Source organism: Cygnus olor, chromosome 12, assembly GCF_009769625.2.
Source record: "Cygnus olor isolate bCygOlo1 chromosome 12, bCygOlo1.pri.v2, whole genome shotgun sequence".
Classification (NCBI taxonomy): Eukaryota; Metazoa; Chordata; class Aves; order Anseriformes; family Anatidae; genus Cygnus; species Cygnus olor.
This window is the reverse complement of record NC_049180.1, coordinates 18,718,466-18,741,656: the sequence shown is the minus strand read 5'-3', so window position 1 is coordinate 18,741,656 and position 23,191 is coordinate 18,718,466. Positions and strand designations below refer to the sequence as shown.

The 23,191-nt window shown below is 36.1% G+C and overlaps 1 long non-coding RNA gene across 8 annotated transcripts in view; it reads left to right on the top strand.

The window, feature by feature from the left end:
• LOC121076840 overlaps positions 1-23,191 on the top strand; it is a 247,404-nt gene that overhangs the window by 150,254 nt on the left and 73,959 nt on the right. For all 8 annotated transcript variants that reach the window (XR_005823746.1, XR_005823748.1, XR_005823749.1 and 5 more), the window contains one exon: positions 14,193-14,258. This is a non-coding gene — a long non-coding RNA (uncharacterized LOC121076840). The remainder of the gene's footprint in view (positions 1-14,192; positions 14,259-23,191) is intronic.

Here is a 23,191-nt window from a genome sequence, read left to right as displayed (position 1 = left end):
AGTCAAATTGGCAAAGGAATTAGCAAACAAGTTTTTATGAATAAAGGGATTAGGTAACCTTAATTATATAGCTTTATTGGCATCACATAAAATAAAAATAACTTCATCTAATGTTCTTGAAAACTGAGATTGAAAGGAAGAATTTTGAGGGTGTTTAATGGCAAAAATTCTGTTGCAATGAATGGGGCTGAGACAGGTCAGTTACCCTCACTAACTTGCCCTATTGCTGGCTTGAGCACACAGTTTGTAACTTCCAAGTTCCTTCATGGTTTCTAGAAAAAGCTGGATGGGCTCATTAGCTCTCCTAGATTAAATAATGTTGTTTCTTGACTGGTGGAGGGCGGAAAAGAGGCAAGCCGGCAGAAGTTACTCAAACACATGGACTTTGTCCTTTGTGGTTTGAAGTTTTTTACTCTGAGCAACATTGCAGTGTCTGGGTGAGAAGGGGCCCTTCAGTGAATGGATATTGTCTCCTCGGTCTCGTTTTTTTCATCTGTGGAAAAACAATGAGTGTGCAGGATCAGCTACACCAAAGCAAGCATGGTAGTGACTTCAAGTGACAGTCTCTGTAGGAGTACATACAACACTGCAACCTCCGAGTCAGCACCAAATGGGTCACTGATTCACTTTGATTTTAGTGTTACTTGTTTCCTGTCTTAAATAATTTATAGCTTATTTATGTGTTGCACTGTAATAAAGTCATAGCTTTTTGATCTCTAAGGTGGGTGTTGCTGCCTTTTGTAGAAGCAGAAAATCTGAAACTCATAAATCATTATTATCCTTAACAATCATTTACTGTACAGATGTCTCAAAATAAACCAAGGGGACAGGACATTCTGTAAATTTAATGGCATATCACTTAAAACATCATATAATTACAAGGTGTTTGTTGGAATAAAAATTATACCTTTGCAGGTTAGGTAAAGAATCACTAATAAAACTGTAACAGACATACATTATACAGCATGGGGTTCATAATGAATAATTGCTAGGTTATTAGTGCTTAACAGATTAAGGGTACTTCCATTTATTACTGTGCTCTGCTAAGGATGAGCATTAATTTTTTTTTCAAAGCAAATTCACTGGAAACAGACAGTTTAAAATTTATGCTTGTAATGATTGCTACATGGTCCATTAAGACCACCTCTAAGTGAGCTTAATTTGTAGCAGATAAATGTACATGTCTGCATATTTTTCAATGTAGTTTATGGTGCATCCTGCACAGCTGTGCCCAACTGATTAAATCCTCACAAAATTTAAATAGGAAACCCATTACATAGACAGTATTATATCCATTTATCATACACACATTTTCAATTTAACTCTCTAAGCCTTTGTGCAGGATATTTTCACTGATTCATTAAATATGTATAGTAAGGCTATTTTCTCTGGTTTGTTTTGCCCTTTTGTTTTCTGGGTTTGTTTGGTTCCTCCTTCTCAGTTCTGTCATCCAGTAATTAAGAACTTCAGCAAACTGAACATCTACAACAATTACCTCAGCAGTGATTCTAGATATGACAGTCACAAAATTACAGAGATTCTGGACTCCAGATTTGTACTGGACAGATAGATGTGCCAGATGCTAAAGCAAGTTGGGATTGCAGATTTTTCTTGCATTTCTTCAACATTTCCTATTGGTTAACTCTTAGCATCTCCTCATTTTGTTAAAATGCTTCCTAGGATCCCAGTCTGAACTGTCAAGCTTTATCTCTGCTTTATATGAGACTCAAAACACCTAAGTCATAGTTCTAGATTCTAGAAATAGGATTAGAAGCATTCATCCAATTTTAGAGATCAAATTTAGCTGCTCTGAATTATTATCTGAAATCCCTTCTATCTTCATTGACTGTGCTGTAAATTTAAGCTCTCAACTTCACAAGCCCTGAGCCATACATAAAATCGATGATATAACTTTTTTTCCTTAGATAAGAAACACATTTTCACCTTAAACTTTTTTTCAGGGTACTCCTGACTCCTCTGCCTTTAAACACTTGGAGAACCAAATGTTTGCTATGATACAGAAAAGGAATATTGGAATAAGACTTGTAAATGTGATATTATAGATGGACTTACTATCTTAGATTACACAAAATGCTTAGGAACAGAGATAAATTGTACAAGAAAAACTGTATGGACATGCATTTCAGTTCCAGCAGCACGCAAAAACAAAGATAGCTGAACTGGATAGTTCTTGAACAGCCTGTAGCTGAGGTCACAATTTTTAAAGGCGTCTGCAAGAATTTGAACGTCAGAACCTGTGTCTCAGTTCATTCAGAGACATCTGTTTCAGTGTTCATTTTCCTAGGGATTGTTGCCAGTAGGAATCAGTTGTGACTAGTAAAGTGCTGGCTCTAGGGTCTTGCCAGTTGGTGGCTTCTTCAGAGTGTGAAAACAACAAGTTTCTGTCATCACAGGTGTGAAAATAATATTGCAAGTGCATATGATATTATTTCTAGATTTCAGGGAGAGAATATTTCAATGGATGAACTACAAGTAATGAGTCATGGGTAAAGTCTAAAGCTATGTTATTATAAACATACTGTTTTACTTTCAGAAGTGTGAAAACTTCACTAGTAGCTATCTAGTATTCAGTGATGTTTTCTCATGGAAACACGGGGCAGTGTCTTTTTCAGCTATTCGCAAGTTTTTGCAGACTTGCTCGTGATATCAAGAAATTGTTGGCTCTGGGATTCTAGTCTATATATAGCCATCTACTTCATCTATATAAAAGCAATGTTTGTGCTTGTGATGAAACTGTTCTTTGTGTGTGTAGTGGATAAACATTTTAACAGAAGTGTTTATTTAAAAAGGCATAACAGTGCAAATGTATGAACCTGAGGAGGTTTATGTCACAATCTGTTATCTTAAAACCTTACCAAGACAAACTTACTTCAGGGGAGTCTGTTTTATTTTGCTACTGGCAGCAAAATGATTAGTCGTAAAATAATCTTATAGAGAGCTGGTTGCTGATTTAAAGACTATTCCCTTTACCATATTTTCTGAGGATTTTTTCCTTGCATACTTTAATTTTTGAGGAATAGTTAATGCGTTCATTATTATTGTTAAATAATAATTGCATTTTAAATAACAAATTCAGCTAATTGTATGTATTAAGGAGTCTATGAGCTCTTCAGTTTGATGTTGACTTTTCTTGCAATGAATAGATATATGAAAAAGATTCTTAAAGTATCTATCAGAAAATAGAAGACTAATGGTTTCTGAAATATTTCAAGAGCAACAGAAGAGTAATTGGTAACCGGATTACTAGAAAGACAATGGCCCTTAATCTACTGAAGATTTGGAAAGTGATAAAATTTGAGGTCCAAATTATACTAGGTGACTAAACATTCCATTTCGTGGGTGCTTGGCTGAACTCTAGCCCATATTCCATCTTACCTCAACCTTAATAGTTTAAATTTATCAAAGCATGGCCAATTCAGAAGGCAGTTTAAGGAGAAACTATTGCCCCAGCAGTCAGAGGTAGCTAAAGCTGAGCTGAAAAATTTCAAGCACAAAGTCAGTGAAAAAAACAAATCTCTATATAACTTAAATATAGGAAATACATTCTGATGAGAGACGCATGCAGTCAACAGTAGTTCTTATTTTTTTTCAGTTGAGATGTTTGTCATCCTCAAAATTCTAACAAATTAAAATATGTTCATGACAGAAGCTGACCTTTATGAAAATACATTTTGCCCTCAGATGAAGGAGGTTTGATTATCATATAGTTACCACTGCACACATACAATACCTGGCTTGGAAAGTAGAAGCCATCAAGTTTAATTAAATTTTGTTTTGTTTCAATTGAATTGACTTCAAGTTGGAAAGTATCTTCACAATTTAACTAAAAAATGAGTCTTTAAACAATAGAAATATATAGCACCACTGCTGCAGAGATATTTTGTGAATAAGACTATTCAAGATTTTACTCCCTGTGCTGTACCTTATAGTGTTTGATATCTGTGGTTTACATCTTACTGCATTAACTCTGTGTTATATTCTATCTTTGTGTTCCCCTATGTGTCATATGATTGACTTCTGATTTTGTTCTACTTTTTTGTTCCTTTCAAAGTGTGTGTGTGTATATATATATATATAACCATAACTAATTATGTTATATGCCAAAACATTTCAAACACTGCTTAAATATGGAGGAAATGTTTTCAAGTAACCCTGTAGTGTGATACTAAACAGATTTAACACAAACTTAATACCAACATAAAAACAACTTTCTCTAAATTTAAGAATTTAAGTCTTTTTAGAAAGTGTATTATTCTTATTTAGTTTTAAAACAGCCACCGTCTTTTCTGTGTTTCCCAACCGTTCTTTTCTGTTTGCTTCCAAATCCTCCTTTAGAATCTTTTTTTTTTCTTTATTTCATGAAACATTATTTTATGATTGCCTGATTGTCTCTCCTTTAATTCTTTCCCTTCTGAATCATTGTCTCCGGAATTGTATGTAGCTGGAAGGGTTGGTGAGCTTCTATGAGTGGATACCTTAGTGTTATTTTTTTTGGAGCTCTGCACCATTGTGCACCTCCTATTTTGCACTCAGCTTTGGCTGTGTGTAAAAAGCACAATCCAGAAAGCACTTTAGCTGTGCAGTGTGCATGTAAGCACAGTGCATGAACAGTAAGTGACTGGACTGAGGATCAGTAACATCCCATGTGTTGTGCAGAGGCATGTCCAACTCAGAACAATTTTGTGATTTTACCATGCTCTGGAGTATAAGTTTCTCTGTTTTTAAGAGTTCTTGGGTCTGAAGTAAATGGCCCAAGTCCATGGGGGGGGGAAAAAAAAGGGGGAGGGGGGAGGGGAAGAAACAAAGAAAGCAGTAGGGAGGAGAATGAAAAACTGGACGAGTGGAAGTATAAGAAGCTTATAGGTCCTTATCTTGTAAATTCCTCAGATTTGGGCAAAAAAATACAACGTTGTAATATAGGCCTGGTTCCAGTAGCATCCTTTGAACTTATCAGCTTCCATTTCTTCATTTTCAGTGTCTGTGTTTACTATGTGCCATGGAAGGTTGTGCACTTATATACTGGTACTTATAAACTCCCAACGGCCTCTGGGTATCCAGCCAGCTGCTGGATATTCTGAATAACTTGATCAGTGCAATGAAGCAATGCAGAGGAGCTGGCATTGGCTGTTTTAGTGGTGCAGCCATGGCCGGATACATTCTCTGAGCCAAAAATGTTCTCTGCTGAAGTCCCTTGTGGCCAGTGTCATCTTCGAAAAGATTGCTTGGGAGAAGCATATTCTTACCAAGGTCCCTTTGGCAACATGAGTGATTTTTTCTGCTATATTCTGTGGCTTATCATTTGAATCATTCTTTAAGGATATGCTCTGGGCTGAAATCCTATTTGCACTATTAACTTTTATTCTGTAATAAGTCATTTAAGAACATCAGATTGTCTCTAAATAGGCTTTTTATTAATGTTTTGTTCAAAAATAATTATGTTCATGTTAAAACAGACTTTTGTAGCCTCTGCAATGTAACCTTGAAATTTCAAAACTCTTTTAAAGACCTAGCAAAGCCTTCCTGATAGATTGAGGAGTTTATTGTTTTATCAAAGAATAAACTCAAAGGAACTGCTGATTTTTTTTTTCTTCAAGCACTCTACTTACGCTCCAGCTTCGAGTCGTATATAAATATATAATAAATATATAGTGTCTATAGCTATATTTATATATTTTGGGAATATGAATAGCTCACAAAACCTAATTAGCTTTTTCATTAAATTCTGCCTGGTTAGTTTCAGTTATTTGATTTTGATTCCATTGTTTTCTCTGATTAATTTTGCAGTATAAGTATTGAAGTCAAAATGTAGTTTGTATGAATTTTGTTTTGACTTGGGAGGTCGCTGATACTTCTTAGGCCCTTAGTCTGTGGGTGCATGGGCTGTCTGGTTTTGGTTCCTCTCTCTACTTTCCCACTTGTGAAATGAGAATAATTAATAGCCACAGAGCCAAGATCCATTTCCATTTTCATTTACAATAATGGAAAGCTTTGTATTGGAGCATTAGAGCACTCTTCCCTAGGAATGTTTTGAAGCTTAATTGGATGGCTTCTGCACCTTACTTTACTTCTCTCTTTTCCAGCTAACTTTGTATCATAAAAATTGTTTTAGGCTTACTCCATTGTACATCGTTTGCTAATTCTCTACAAGAATTTCAAAGGCAAGGTGGAGGAGGAACACTTTTTTTTTTACTTACAAATTAAAGTTGTCATATGAGGTTTGTATGTGGGCTGAGAGATGGTAGGCATGGATAAATATAAAAGCTTACTTCATGTTTGAAGTAATAGATCGAGACAAAAAATGTCCTTTACATTATTTTACATTATGTTTTTAATTACTCATTAGAGTCCAGTTTGTGCCAAATTGCAGTATACGTGGGATTTTGTAGACAGGAAGAGAACCTGGTGAAGCAAACTGAGTAGTATTTATAGGCTTCATATACTTCACATAATATACATTCAGAGGTTCTTAAATGGTTGGGCAACACAGAGACAATTTTGTTTCCAAAGTCTCAGCCAAACAACTGTAACACCCAAACAGAAATTGTTCCTTGGGTGTTGATTTTAGAGAGGTTTAGCCAGGGAACCAGTCTCCTTGCAGCTAGCAACTTAACCATACAACTTACTTTCTCCAAAGACAGATCAGTGTTCATTGTCCACCAAAATAAATTAATATGCATCTGTTTTCTTGGGCGACTCTTTGTACCCCAGTGTCCTGCTCCCATACCTGACTGAAAGTCAGTTCAGTGGGAATTACACAAACATAACTGAGAGAAAAGCCATATTTTTGTGTGCCTGAATAATAGCTGAGAAGACTGTGGCTTTCTCATTGCGCTGCCCAGTGTAGCACACCCTTTGGTCTGCGTGAGACAGTGAGGGTGGGAGGCTGTATACATGCTGTCATCAGTATTTCTGCTGCCTCTAGACCTATTTATGGCTTATGTTCTTGTGTTCTCATGTGTTTGTTCTTTTGTGTTATTAGAGAAAATGTGTAGGGTTTTCATACATACTGAATAAGGATTTCCAAGAATAAAGGAGAAACTGTAAACTGACTCCTTAAAATGCTCTTGAATTTCAGCTTTCATCTAGAAGATGCAACATTTTGGTCCAGACTGGAAGGATAAATGCAGGCCTGTTTTCTGTATGCAGGTCAGATGGCACCCAAGGTAGCAAAAAGCTGATGAGAACACCAAAAATCCTGTGAGAGTAGTTCAAATGAAATTGTGCTGGCATATGTGAACTTGAAAGTTAACCCAAGGACAGCATCAGTCCTTCAGCTCAATGTTAGTGTAATTCAGACAAAAATCAAAATACATCAAAATTAAGGTTGGACCAGATGATCTTAGAGGTTTTTCCAACCTAAATGATTCTATGATTCTATGAAAATTAATCACCTATGGAACTATGTGAGGAGGAGACATTTTTCTCAATTTACTTTCGTCTAGGTATTTGCAAAGCATTTCTAACCTTGCTACCAAACTCAGATTTGGCTTATTATAACACCTCTTTGAGTAGTCATGGTGTCCCACTGAAATATATCTCCTAACTCAAAGCATAATGCTGTGTTTCTACTGTTGTAGCCTGTATATTGCTATGAAAACTGTCGGTAAGTACTTATCCGGCATTACTGAAGGATTCGACCTTCTGCGAAGTCTAAGTGACATTACTGAGTTCTCCTTTAATACTGTTTTTGTTATCCCTGCCCTTGTAAGTCCTCTCTTCCAAATGTTTTAGCTTATTAGTTTATATGCTATTTTCATTGCAATTATGGCTAGAGCAGGAATGTTTTGTTACCTTTTTAACACATTGTCACTATGCATCATTTTTAAATCCTCATTGCTCCTTATTAGAGGTTATTTAAGCTCTCCGCTCTAACTGGATAATGAAGCATACTGAAGATACAAACTAGCAAAAGCTTTTTTAAAGATTTTGTTGCATTGGTGACAGTCTGGCACTTTGTTTGGGATTTTGTTTAGTTGTTTGTTTGTGTCATCACTTAGGTTAGTAAAATTTAATAGAAATGTACATAAATGTCAGACAACTGGTACAGCCTCTACAGGTATGACTGCATGCATGGGCCAAAATATGCAAGGTCTATGCGTGCTCCACCCAGCCCCCGCAGTATGGTGCCACCTTCTTGTTTCTTGTTTACTTCCACTGATATAGATCAAACAGAATAGGGTACAGTGTGTGAGCTGAATAACTTTGATTGTGTCAGGAAAATCTCAGGATCCTTAAAAAAACCAACAAGTCAGAATGAGGCAGGTGAGAGTTATTGATGTGGCCCTGAGATATGTTACTCTAAAGGAAATTGTGAAAACTCTAAAGATTTACCTCCTTTATTTCAATTACCATTTTGTCTCGTTGCATGGTCTCAATGTGTATTACTCAGGCGTGTCATATTGTAGTGTGTTTATTACTTCTTGCAACATCTTTGCAATGTAAAGAAGTGTTACCATTGTCATCCTCAATAGTTGTAAAAATTTGAGGCATACAGCCAGCAGAGTACAGAGATACTCCAAATAGCAGAGCTTGTGCTAAGATGAGAATTGGGATTGGCACATTTGCAGCGGCACAGTACTATGCCTGAGTTAATAAGCCATGTATCTCAAGAGTGTCCATACATGCAGATGAAACACCACACAAGCCTGGTATTGCCTGAGGAGTGCTTAAGGGGCAGACCTTGTATCCTGCATAGTCCGTGCTGCATATTGCACCAAGTAGCAGCACAACCTTAAAGCATCATTAGCATAAACTTCTCTGTTTTGTGGCATCTGAGTCATGAGGCTGCATTTTGAAACTGAACCCGTGTCTCCCGAGTCCTTCATTAATGTCACAGACCATTCTTCTTTTCACCTCTACACGTAAGCTAATTTCAGTTTTGTTTTCATTTCTCAGGGTTTTATACACTTGTAAAGCACCTCTATATGAACTGTTTCCTTTCTCTAATTACACAGATTTCTTATCCTTTATATTTTGGGAATTTACCCTTTCCCTACAGAATTAGATGGTGAACACTGTGCTGCTTCCTAAACCAACTCTCATTTTCAATTCACTGCTGAAGTGCATTGGCAGAACAGACACCTGCTGCTTGAAGGACCAATCTCTGATTAGTTGTTTCATGTTTGTATCTCCTGCTAGTAAAACAAAAATTGTCATTGCATTATTGAATGGAGGAGAATGCTGTGGCTGAGACAATGCTGTCTACTGTGGATTTGCTGTATGTAGACCCACATGATGCCAGAGTATAATCCCAGATAGTGATTACCTTTTAGTCTTTAAAAGCTGAGGGGATCCACACGTCTGTGTTGTTCTCTGTATTCAGGAGCAGATCACAACTACAGAAGTGAATTGAATTGTTTGATGACTGGAATATATATGTTTTCTGAGGGGAAAACTGCAGAATGAATTGGGGACTAAGGCATTGCAATTCCAAAAGATTTTAGTAAAACAAACAAAAGACACAAGCAAAACAGGGAAATTAGCTGGCAGTTCTCAGTTGCTGTGTTGTCAGTAGGTAGGAAACATCAATTGGAGCAGTCATGCTTAATTGAAATAAGGTTGACTGACCAGAGGATATACCTGTCTATGCAAAATATTGATGAGTAAGCAAGTGTATACAGATAATTATGTGGCTTCAAATGATGCATCAATTCTTTTAATCTGAGAGAGGATCGTGTGGATTAAAATTATACCCAAACATTATGGTAGATGGAGAGGCAAGAGTATATGATTTCAGAGCCCTCTAGAGGCATTTGTAATAGAAAAACATCCTCATGTACTATTCAATTGTGTTTAGTTAACATTGCTATAGTGGTAGTTTTAGGACAATTGGAATGTTTTTGAAATACTACCACATTTAAATTTTGAAGTAATTCCTATAAAAGCTAATTATTATTGCTCTGAGTCAATTGTCTGATTTTCTTGAAAAATAGTGTTTATAGGCCAGAATATACTTTTTTATTTTTATTTATTTTATTTTTAATCATTGTCAGAGATATCAGTGGATTTACAGCTATATAACTACAAGCAAAATGTGGCTGTTCAGATCCTCAGACAGCAATAACAATAGTGAATTCTGAAGCATATGTATTTTGGATTATGGATAGTTGATTTTTCTTTGAAATTGGATTTATAGACTATTGTTTACTAGAATTGTTTCTTTTTTCGTTGTATTCTTTAGAGTGGGTGTTTACAGATGCACTATTACTAGAGCTACTTATAGTAAGATCTGTTTTGAGTTAAGTCAGGCAGCCCGTGCTAATTGCTGTACAGAGACACTCTACGATATAATATACAATGTCACTTAAGCCCTGTTCATAAAGACCTGAGTTTTCAAATGTTCAGTGCATTACAATGAGTTTTGGTTTGGGCTAAATTGCGCTATTGATTTTTTGGTAATTAGGTTTTAATGAATTGTGTTCACCCAATTGTAGGTTTGTCAAGGGAATTCAAAGAATGGATTGTGATCATTTTATTCACTTTATTTATTTATTTTTAATGAGTCTAACATTAGAGAGCTCCTTTTCTAGACATCATTAGTTTTGATTTTTGTTAGCTTCTTTCAAGTCCAGTGGATACTTTTTTCTATTACAGTATTAGTAAAATTTACATAAGACTATAGGAATTTGGCTTGCCTAAAAACTGATGAAGTAATCCAGCTCTTAGAAATTTGGGTTTTCATACTGTTGCTTCCCTATACCATTTGTGTTTAACTGTTTGACTGAAATTGGTCAATATGTTTTTTTGTTGGACTTCGACTCCTTTTGCTTGCTTACATGTGTTTTAATCTTTATCCCTGGTCACTAAAAAGCTGCTTTTCCTTGTTGATGCTTAATCAAAGATCATGGCAGTAGACAATCCCCTGTTCTGATTTAGTAACATGCCATGTGTTCTTTTCCATTAGCTTTTCTTTTAGTTTATTATTATTATTTTATCATTATTATTATTATTTTAGTTTATTAAACTATGTGCTTTAGAAGGAGAAATACATGCTGTACATCAACCCCCAAAATACTGATAAAATGTTGCTTATACAGTTTAGTTTATTCCTGAGGGGTCAGAGGCACCTTCAGTAGCCTTGTAATTATGACTACAATCAGTCTTCTAATGGGAAATCAACATCTTTCCCTGAAATAGTTAAATAGCTTAAAAATCCCTGTTTAGTGATTTCTTTATTTAAATGTAAACTTTACCTTTCTCATCATCTTTGCTAGTATACTGGACATTCCACTTTGCTGGACAGCAATCATGAATAATTTTTGCTGAGCAGAGAGTCCTGGGTCAGCACAACTTTCTTCTGAGCTGAGCAGTGAGAATGTGGCCCTTGGTGGGTAACCCTCCAAGCCGGACACAGTATGCTCCTGACCAGTCAGGTGCCTCTTGCAGGGGAAATGCCAGACTCTTCATGGCACTTGAGTGGGCTTTATCTTTCTTATGGTGATCACAGCTAATCCCAACAGCAGATTAATTTGTTCTTCCAACTACAGCAGGCTTCTCCCTCCCTGAGATACCATCTTTAATGAGTATCTGTCTGCTTAGATACAGGGCTGTTTGCCATCTCAAAGCAGTCGTGGGCCTCTGTTGAGTGCCTTTCCAGACCAGTAAGTGTCAGAAAGGTATGAACCAAAGCTAACGTATCCCAGAGAGATGTGACATATTATCTTGTTTAAGCTTCATAGCCTTTGCATTAGAATTTTTAGATGCATACAGCTGGTTTGGGATGCAGAGAAATAGATATACAACTGCTTGCACATGGTACTTTCATGTTGTTTTCTTTGATGCTGACCTACCATATGCCCTTGAGTAAATAAGCCATTGAATCTTTCTATGCTTTTGTTCTTCCTACACATATTTTTTCTACCTTTTATATTCAATCCGTAATATTTCAGCTTTTTGTACTGAAAAATAAAAACAAACCTTTTCTGATATATTTTACTGTTTTTGTCATTAACCATTGCAAAGAAAGGTTCTAGCCTGTGCTTTCTTCTGTATAATTTGCACTTGCTTAGGTAAGAATCAGGCAATTCAGACACGAAAACAGGGACAATAATTCAGGCTTGCCATATTTTACCATTTAATGTCACTAAGCATGGTCATCTGTGTCTTTCAAAATACATATTAAACATAACATAGTTCCACGTCCCACATTGTACAATTAAAAAAGGACACTGATCTATTACAACTGTGCCTGAATACTTCTAAATTTGTGCACAGCCATTTCCATGTAGAAATGTGCACTTTGCACATGTGGCTGTGCAGTTTAATGCCATTAATTTAAGTTTATGATATGAACGCACCTGCATGTAAAACACTATTTTAAAATCTGGTCATGCAGATCTTTCTTTTTTAATGAGGTTTTTGTTTTTTTTCTTTTACAAAAATCTGCATATATTTGCATACTTTATGTGTATTTTTAGAAGAGGTCATTGTAAATTGAACTTAAAATGGTAAAACACAGCCTGGGTATACCCAAGTATGCCACTCATGTAAATATAAATAAGGATATGTAACCCAAAGTGGAGATCTCAGACCTGGCTAAAATGTGAAAAATCTTTTCTCATTGGCTAAGGAATACAAGAAAGTTAGGACCATGAGAATGTGTTCTTCAAGCTTCCTTGTGTTTTCCTCTGAAAAACTCACTCTTTTCTTTCAATTATGTTTGATTTTTTTATTACTATCAATACATGTAATAGCGATATTCATTTTCTCTCTCTCTAGCTGTGATGTAGTTTACTGATAGTATTGCTTGTGATTACAGTGTTAGTGTCAGTGGTGCAAAACATTGCCAGGCTTTTTATTTGTTAGGATATTACTAGCTGTTTAGAGGTAATGCTGTTTTTCAGGTTTTTAAGAACATTTTAATACAACATTAGTAATGGTATGTATAAGCATCTGGAGGAAGACAGAGAGAGAAGAGTAGATTTTTGGTGGCAAAAGCAAGTATTCCAGATCAAGAGCTTTCTTCTTGTTTCCTCTTAGAAACTTATCTTGCTTTTGCCATAAGTTATGTTCATGGATTCCTTTCCCTGTGACAGCCTCCTTCTGTTTAAATCCATGCAGTTGAGCAGGACAAAACCGATTAGCTGAAGTAAGGTGAATAGGATACTTAGCGAAATAAATAAATATTATGCATAAGCTATTCATCCTGCTCAGTTGTCCTGAATTAATCAACAAACAGGCTGAGCTTGAGTTTGGATACACATACATTTTAACTCTTCCTCCCGAAAACTATCTAACTCTGGTGTGTTCCAATGCAGTGAAAAATGTCAAAACGAAATTGAAGAGAGGATGGTAGTGGTAGGAAAACAATGCAAAAACAAGGTATAAGAAGATCATTTCCCAGCAAATAGAAGTAGAATTCATAGAAAAAAAATAGTTATAAAAAAGCAAGATTTGCTGGCATTGTTTTCTTGTGCGTTCCTGCGTCAAAGTTTTTTTTCAGCAAATTTCCAAGTGTTTTATCCATTTTAAAGTACCTTAGATGACACGGTTTCAAGGAACTCCCTTAGAATATTATTCCATGGGCAGATACATCAAATTATTAGCATTACCTTACCAAGTTCAGCCTTTGCTCAGTTTCATCCCATTATTCCTACCCCATGGGCCACATTAAATATTTTTTCCTATTCTTGGCATTTATGTCCTTCAGACACTTGAAGATGCTTATCATTGATCCCTTAGCTTAGACACAGAGAAAGAAAAAAAAAAAAGCTTAAAAATCCCTATTTTAAAGTACAAGATGCAGGGGTACAGCATTTTTTTAGTGGATGAATGTATCTTAATAAACCATTTTATAATGTATTTGCAAAACATAAGAGGAATTAAATATGCATTATTTTTTCTTTAATTCTTGAGCTAAAGTGGATTTTTTAATTGCTTTGATCCTTTCAGTTGACCTGTGTTACAACAGTTGGATCAGACCGGGGACTTTGAATCGTCCAAAATGTAAAATTTGTCCTGCTCTGAAGGTTAAACACCCTCTTAACTGCTTACTTATTTCTGCTTGATCCATTGTCAACTGGGGGACCAGATCCACCTCATCTCCTAGTAGCATACTGAGATGGTTTTCTCTGAGACGTGCTGCAGTTCTTTACAGCACATATACAACCCTTTGTTGAGGGTATAATTGTTTCCTACCATCACTGATTCTTTTTTCTTGTTCGCCTTTCTAGTTATCAATATTGTTGTCTGTCTTGGAACTGCAGATTTTCCACAAAAGAAAATTCGGTTGTGTCAAGGTAAGTGAACAAAACTATATTAGATTGCAAACATTCTTGTGTTAAAAAGGTTGCTTTTATCTTTGACGCTTTGTGGTGCTGTTGTCTGCATGTGTATGTATGCTCCATGGTGAACACCTACAACTGAGGAATTATTCAGATAGTGAACAAGACAGCAAAAAAAATGCTGCTTGCCTATGAACCAAGAAAATGGATCAGAGCTACCAGCAAATATTTCTCCAAGATCTCACAACTAAACATTCAGATAAATGGAATTTGTATACCTTTCTGAAACACTGTTAGATAATGTTTTAACTAGCACAAAAGCCTGATCATCGTGTATAAGCTCTGCTGAAGACGTATCTTGCTTTTTCCCATAGCTTCTTAAATTCTAATTCTAAATACTCCTATTTTACTCCTGAAATGTTCTGTTGCATTTTTTGTTATGAAACGGAATATCATCGTACTGTCAAAGTACAGACTAGTAATAAATAAGACTATCAAAGTTATTTTAATAAAGCTAAACAAGTAACACCCTGTCTGCCAATCAGCTGATTAGTTTTTGTTTCTAAACATGTATTTGATCATGATTAGTGATACTTTCTGTTGTATGTGTTCTCTATCCATGTAGTTATTAATACTGAACATGATACCCACCATTAAAAATTGGAACTGTATTCATTAGCTATCATGAGTTCAGCTCTGGTTCAGGCCAGTACTGACTTATAAACATACTTCATTGCCCTGACTAGCTAAAATTGATTTATGCCAATGGCAGGTAACAAAAGGTTTCAGCGCCTCAGAAAGCCCTTTCTTACATCTTAGTTCCTACAAGCTGTGTTTCTAGCAGATGGCTACCTTTCAGCTCCCTAAACCTCACATGGGGACTGGAGGAAACTGAGGAAAGTAGCAGTGCTGTTACTGTAGTACAGCTAATGACAATACTATGGCAAAAAAATCAGGAGAAGAGGCTGAAGCATTCTTATAGGGTTATCTCCTGAAGTATACACATGTACAGAAAGAAAATACAGAAAAATACTGCAGTGGGCTATTAAAGGGGAAGTTCAGATAATAAGGCACATCAGATAGTTACCAAATACTGCTGGTAGGCATATCAGAGTTCTGCACCTGAGAAGAACAGGAATCTGCTCTCAGGAGGATATTTTAATTAGAGCTGACCCTGGAAGAGGCAGGGTATTGACAGAAGCAAGTGGTCATGGTGAAATGTTGGTGAATAATAAAGCAGGGAGAGAAGGGAAGAAATGAAAGACCAAGAGGATGCAAAATAAAACAGGTCTATACATTTTAACAGATGCAAACAGTGAACTTGAAGATATTCCTGTAAATGTCTGTTACCCTGAACTAGCTACTGGTAGTGCTTAGGTTTTTTTATTTAGTTCTGTTTCAAGTTTCATTGAAGATTTCTGTTCCTATCAGAGATAAAATAATTGTTTGGTCAGTGTTTTGGTGTGAGTTCTTCACTCCTGAAATGAATCACGGATAGTAAAATTTTAACCTATAGCAGTAAACAGAAGCTTTGCCGTTACTTCAGTGGGACCCATTTCATCTTTTTTTTTTTTATTACTGTATGTTACTTCTATATTATTACTTTGATTATATAATCATAACTGTTGCAATCACAAGAAAGAGTTAAGGAAACCACTGAAGCTTTACCTTTTTAGAGAAAAGAGCACAATGGCACAGAATATTTAGAAAAAAATGTAATCTGAAGGAGTCACATAGATATTACTGGAATTATATCTCGAAACATAAAACAATCTAGTAATTACTGTCCTGGCATGGTTTATATTTAATAAATTAATTGTATTTGCATACATCAAGTGTATACACAGGGATCTCAGAGTCATCCCTGTCAAATTTCATGAATCTATGAGTCAGGTAAACATCTGCAGGCAGTACAAAAAGTGCACTTAGTCAGACAATTTATCAGGACTGCATAAAAACTGCTTCTCACAACCCTTCCCAGTTAACTGAGCCAAGACATAAAATAGCATCTGCAAATGTTTGACTCTTGATCCCAAAGCAAGGAATCATTGCTAGGCTGTTCACAGAGTATAGCTTGAATGTGTTATGTCCAGTAAAGCAATATGGCACACAAATAGATACTACAGTCTTAAATACGTGGGATTAGAGCTGACTGATTAAAGTTTATATTAATGTTACCGTTGTCAAATCCAGTTTTCTCTTCATCAACGTGTAGCTGATGCAAAAAAACATTGTCATTCTGGCAGTAAAAATAAGTCTCTGTCCAAGGTGGTCTGCAAAATACATATCCTTTCAATTCTGACTGGTCTTTGTCTTGACAAAATTACTGGTGATTTTTAAATGATTTTCACAGCCACTAACCCGAATTGAAGTACCATGAAGACAACAAAGTTTCTAAAAATAAACACAATTTCAGTTGGTCTTCACCTGAGTCTAACCACAGTCCACATTTATTTATTTATTTATTTATTTATTTTATTACTCAAAAGCAGCTGGGGATTCAATCACTGTTTGCTGTTTGCCAGGTATGTTTTTGGACAGTGCAATAAAGTAGTTAAAAAAACCCTCCCTGTAGGTACAAAAAGCCATACAGGAGACTAAACATGAGTTACAGTGTCTTTTTCTTTAAGATACACTTTAAAAATGGTCTTAGACATCAGCCTGAAATACTGGGTACTCTAATGCTAAAAATGGAACATTTACCAGAAAACAATTGTACATTTCTACCCAGAAGCGTATTCTAAGAAGCTGCATATTTAACTAAGTAAGAATGATTTGTACAGGCAAAGAATTTGAACATTATGTTCACTAAAAGTAGCTCATACTTTTCTACGTCCTTAGACAAACTAATGTGAATCGCTTCTATAGGCTTACTGGGTTTTCTTCAGTAGACACAAGGATAGTAATCTCAGGGCAGTATAACACAAGGAAAGCATCAATTTCAGGGGTACCCCAGCTAGTCCCAACTGGCGGTCTCATTATCATTTGAATTAATGTTGCTATTTAATAAACTCTATGTGAATAGAATGTGGCCATATACATGTCTGATTGGCAGAGCATCTATAAGAATTTCACATAAACAATGGTTTCAAAATCACTCATAAAATGTGTGACAATCAGTAAACCTTTAATGATTGTCAGTAAATTAAACAGAAGGGTTCAAAGACTTATTTTTGTAAACAGAGAATATAGATGATGTAGAACTATTTTTGCAAATCATATTCCATTTATGTGCATATGACTGCTGTATAACAATCTATTTAGTTAGTTTTCTGATGGGGTGGGTATCTGAACTATGAAATGATGTATCTGTTTTCCCTCTTTCACTGATCAGCTAATGAGGTCAACTTCCTTCCTCCCATCTCCTCCTCTGTATCTTTTTGGCTGTAATCACGTTTTATAGCCTGCACTTCTAGCACTTCCTTTCTAGTCTATAAAAGGCCAAAAGGAAGATTCAAATAAGTCTGAAGATAAGTAGTCAGGTCATCTAATTTATCTCCTCTATGCTGACTTTTGTTCATCAGTTGAGTTGCTGCTTTATAGATGAGACAGTCTAATTAGGTCCAGAGAACATCATCCAGGAGTCACTGCCTACTGTAAGGTACTATACTTCAATTTTAATGAAGTATTATGGGAGTCTTAGTTTTAAAAACTTCATTCATTACTGTTAGGATAATAATAATATAATAATAATAAAAGTAATTTATCTGGATCAGCATTTTAGGAAGAAACATATCTGATGCGCAGTGCATAAACAATGAGTAGCTAGAATATTTTGGAATGAGCGGTATTTATTATCCTTACATTCTTGAAAGCGAGCAAAATGATACTGAAGATGACAGACCCACAGCAGTTGTGAAAGGAATGAAAATGTTCCAAAGGAGTTTTACTTGTCATATCTACTACAATGTTTTAAAAAAACTATTCTGAATTTCCAAAACAGCATAGCAGTATTTACAGCAAAATAAAATCCACTTTTTAGGGTACAAAAAATCTCAAGAAAAACAACTAGAAAATCCAAGAGCAGTTTAAAGCTAACCATTTATAACCATTAAATACATTTTCATAAAACTGGGGACACTTCTATTTTGTTCCAGCTAGAAGGGGCACTGCATGATCTACTGGAACTATCATTTATATTTTCTTTCCATAAAATCAGTTAAATGTTATTAATTGATCTTAGTTCTGAAGGTAACTTCTTTTCTCCTGCTTCCAGTAATACTTGCAAAATTAGAAAGCACTGTCAATGTTAATGAAGGGGAATAATATCAGGACCTCTTAATTATATATGCTGAAATTCATCCCCATGTCTTCAGAGGAACTCAGTGAATGGGGAATTTACTTTATGTGTCACAAATCTGCACCTTCCTGCTTTTGATATTACTTACAATTTCCACTTGGAAAAGCTCTGGTTTAAATCTCCAAAATTCATTTAACAGGAAAGAATGCAAAGTCAAAGCTTCGCTAAAATTAGCGTACATGATCTTGGGCTTCGCCTGAAGCTCATGAAATCCTTACATTTGGGATGCATCGGTTTATCACGTCTCAAAGGAAGATGTTTAATATATGTCAGATAAATTATCCTCTAGAGATGTCTGTTTCTTGCCATTCATTGACTGTAGTGAGATCCCAGGCAGTACCTCGGATACAGATGCCTGTGTAGATTCAGACACTCAGCAGACGAGTGGAAAATCCCCCCCTCTTTCCTGCCACCTGCCCTATGTCTTTCCCTTGACTTCAAGGACTTAGCTCTAATCTTTCATCCTCAATTAATGCAGGAATGAAAGGATGATTTTCATTTGCTTTCCACTTCTATTTTAAGAAAGGAAACAAGGGTTTTGAGGGAAATCTGGGGATGGTTTATGTTAGTGCTCAATTACACATTATTTAGACAAGGGTAAATATTAGGATTTGAGAATCCAGCACAAGAGTAATAGATTTTTCTTTCTTTAAGGAAAATAGCCTATTTGCTTTACTGCCAAGCATTGACTGTTTCAATATGTTCAAGCCTAGAAGGCTGAAAACAACGACACAGATGTGATTCACATAGGGCTCACCAGCATGGTGCTTCAATGTTCTGGCTTATTGGAAAGCTTCCAGGGGATTTAGGAAAAGAACATACTGCAGAAATGCAAACCATTATTTAGCCAATTAGTTAGGAAAATGTGTTGTTTCAGCATGATCAGATTTAGCTTTGTTAATTTTTATTTGTTCTCATGAAAATTTCCCCACACAGAACAAAATATTTAGTCACAGAGCTGTTATCTATAGTTAAAATGGTTATTTATCAATCAGAAGAAGTTTTAGAGTATCCTGTGTATAGAAGGCTTACATATCTCCTAGGTGACTGTAGGAATAAAGTAGAAGCATACTGCATAACAGGAAGGCAAACCCATTATTCTTTAAGCAATGTAGCATTTGAGCCTAGATCACGTTTTGTACATGAAGTTTGAGTATTTTGAACATGTAAAACCTAATTAAAAGACCTTTAGAATTAGATTCTTCTTTCCTAGAACAAGTATTATCAATATATTGCGTCTGGAGAGAGGTGAAAGAGACTGTAGAAAAATGCTGCTTGGTGATGCTGTTCTCCTTCCATGATACCCTTATGGACTGGTACAACTGACAAATGTGGGGCTATTTTTAAGCATGTAATTAAATCATCTTGTTTTACATAAAATTAAGACACATTATTTTCTTGTTACTGAGATGAATGTAGTGTAGATGCAAAAATTTGCAAATGAGAATCAAGAGTGGTTTTACAGGAAGGACTTTCCAGGCTTTCCACGTAGTAATGAAATATGATATAAAGCAGCACAGTGTCAATAAATCTACAGGATAAAGGTCAGGTTTACATCGATGGACAGAGCTGGCAAATACATTTGTTCCTGCAATGTCTGTGTTTTAAATGCCACCCTCTGATGAACCCAGTGCAGAAATACACTTTAGGGTTTGATGAGATGTCAGTTTTGTTCAGTGCTGATCAAATAAGATGAATGAAAGTGAAACAAGAACAAAAATATTACTTCTGTCATTTATTTTTTATGCATTACAGGAAGTGGGTCAGTTGGGGAGATTTCTCTTAAACAAATAGCAATCACTGCACAATATCACCCATTGATCTATTTCACAGCAGGCAATAGCCTTTTTGTCAGAAAGGACACACAATTCAAATACCAGAGAATACATAGAAATGCCCAATGACAGGTTTAAAAAGTATCTTCCGCTCCTTTTATTGACAAGCCATCCCTTTCCACAAATCAATCTAGGCTGCAGAGGCAGGGCATTCCAAAAAAACTTCCAGATCTACAGGGAAGGCAGATATTCAATAAAAAATGTGGAACATAAATTTTGCCTAATGTAAAAGAAACGTCGTATTTAGCAAAAATAATTTGTTCTTTATGGTAGGAACATGAAGATACCCGCTGACCTGGCGATTGCGTAAGCCTAACCGTAGCAATTTGAAGGCCCTCTGCTTAGGCTGAGTGATGTATCCTATCATTAATTTATCTTCTTCACAAAACTTTATCAAATGCTAGAGTCCATGTATCCTACAGGATTGTAAATGTTTTAAATAAATGTTTTAAATAAAAAATAGTTTTGTGGATAAACTGTTCTGAAAATGTGAAGCTTGCTTTTTACACTTAATTTGCTTATGAAATTATTTTAAAGCATTTAAATTTAATATCCTGCTTTGAGTGACTCTAAGCCACTTTCATGTGTCTGAAATTAGGGAGCTAAATTCATATATATGCATCTAAATAAGTGGCTTGAGTTCCTGAGCATTTATGACCTGCGTGGAGGTAAATGTTATTTCCAGTTTATCATCTGTATGTCAGAGCAGCTAAAAAGCAATACAAGAAATGCTCTAATAATATTTTACATTTAATAAGGAATTTCTGCTTTATATCTGTTATATATTCAAACAACTAAATACTTCACTTTGCTTGACAAAATATCTTAGTTGATCATAAAATTCACATATATCTTCTTCTGAAGATGTGTATTTTAATGCAGTGGCACCCATAAGCAGAACAGGTTAGATTTAATTCAAAAGACTTCTGTCTACTACTTTGGCCTGTTATTTGTGGAGGTCAAATAAAAAACTGTAAATTGTAATGAGTGTCTGGCATAAAGTAAGTATTCATCTAGTAATGAGCTGAGATATGTGAGAAATGCCAAGAACCTCTCACCTCTGGCTGAAGTCTGGGTTTACAGGTAGCCTATAATCTTCACTTTATCATGTTCCCTTTTAGAGGAATAATCCTCCTTTTCAAAAGTGGGGAGGGAAATAACAGTACTTGTGAAAGGGAGCATCGGTTACAGGAGCAAACTAAACAGAGGAGAAAGGGACCTACAGGCTGATTCGTTCCTGCTCTGTCCACTTGTTGGATTATATACAAATATTTAAGTATTTACCATTCAATATAAAAAAATGACAGATCTTAACCATGGTAACCACTGTGTCACTCACTATTTAGTATACTTCTGTTACCCTTGCAATGCCGAGAAATGCCATTAAAAGATAAGCAAGTATTCAAAGCTTCAAAATTTGTTGATTATATTGTATAAGGTATTCAGAAAAAAAAAAAAAGGAAAGAAAAACAACCACCATATCTTACTATTTATATTCTCAATAGATATCCAGCTCTTCAGAATCTTCTTAGAACATGAAGAGAGTTAAATGATGAGAGAAAATCTGAGAACGAGTCTCATTGCATGACAAATCCAGAGCTTATGTGGAATGACTCCTATTAACTTTTCTCCATTGTAATATTGGGATTTGGGGATTTTAGCTATACTTTCCATTATGAGTACTCTTATGTGATGCTGTATACTATGTTTACTTAAGCGATAAAGCAATATGCAGTGGGACTGTTAATGAAAATAAATACATAACATTTTAGGGCAATATGACAAAAATATGTAGTATCATACACGCATTTAACAATTATGCCACAAAACTGAGACAAAGCCTGGATTGTTTTGAAGCTCTAGGCATTTTACTCTGGAGATTTACTGTGAAATTATCCTTTTGTATAGCAAGGCTGAGGCTCTCTTTCCACTTCTTAAACCGTTCAGGTACTGGTCTGTTGGTACTCCCCAAAAGCCAGAGAAGGTTTGTGTAGTGATATTGCATAATAACCCTTGCTCAGCACAGCTGTGTGGAGATTGGGTGTCATGGCCTGAAGCACATCCCCTCCACCTGAGGGCTCAGCTGCCTGGGCTGGGAGACAGCTTCAGGTGCACGGCTGCAAGGAGAGCTGCCTGTGCTGTGCTTGTTAGGGGCTCCTGCCTCCTCACCTGGGAGCTGTGCTTAATCTGAGGATTTGGGTCTTAGCCCCTCCACGAGCAATGCTGTTGCCATGCTGTGCCCTGGCTTGATCCTGACCCTGTCTCAGAGACTTGCTTCTCTGCCTTGAACTGCTCTCTCTCTGGGGATCTGGATCCTTGGCTAAGCCTAGGTTCCTTTACTAGATCTTCTCTGCTTGCCTTGTTCAGGTATGGTGGGATTGTCTTTTTGTCTGTGATAGCCCTGCTGCTGCCTGCCTGGTTTTCATGGTGAGCTTCTGGCTCTGCTTACTCTCTTGAAGTAGGGCCTGACCCAGTTGCTCAGCCCCACTAGGGAAGTGAAGGGGAGTGATCATCTCCAAGCTGGAAGTGAAGTGGGCAAAGCAAACCTGAAGGAGACTGCTGACCTCTGTGTACATTATCCCTTTGACTCGGAAGAACCTGCTCTTTGTAGCCCTCTCTTTTGACCAGCCTAGAGATGTCTTACCAGCTAAATGTAAATTATACCAGAGGAAGGAAAACAGTATCTTATTCTTATTTGGCTCTCAGGAAAAACAGAAACCATGCATATTGAACATGAAAAACTCACAAATTTAACTATACCTCATTTCAGATTAATTTTTCTGCATCTGCAGACTGTATGGAGATTTTCCAGA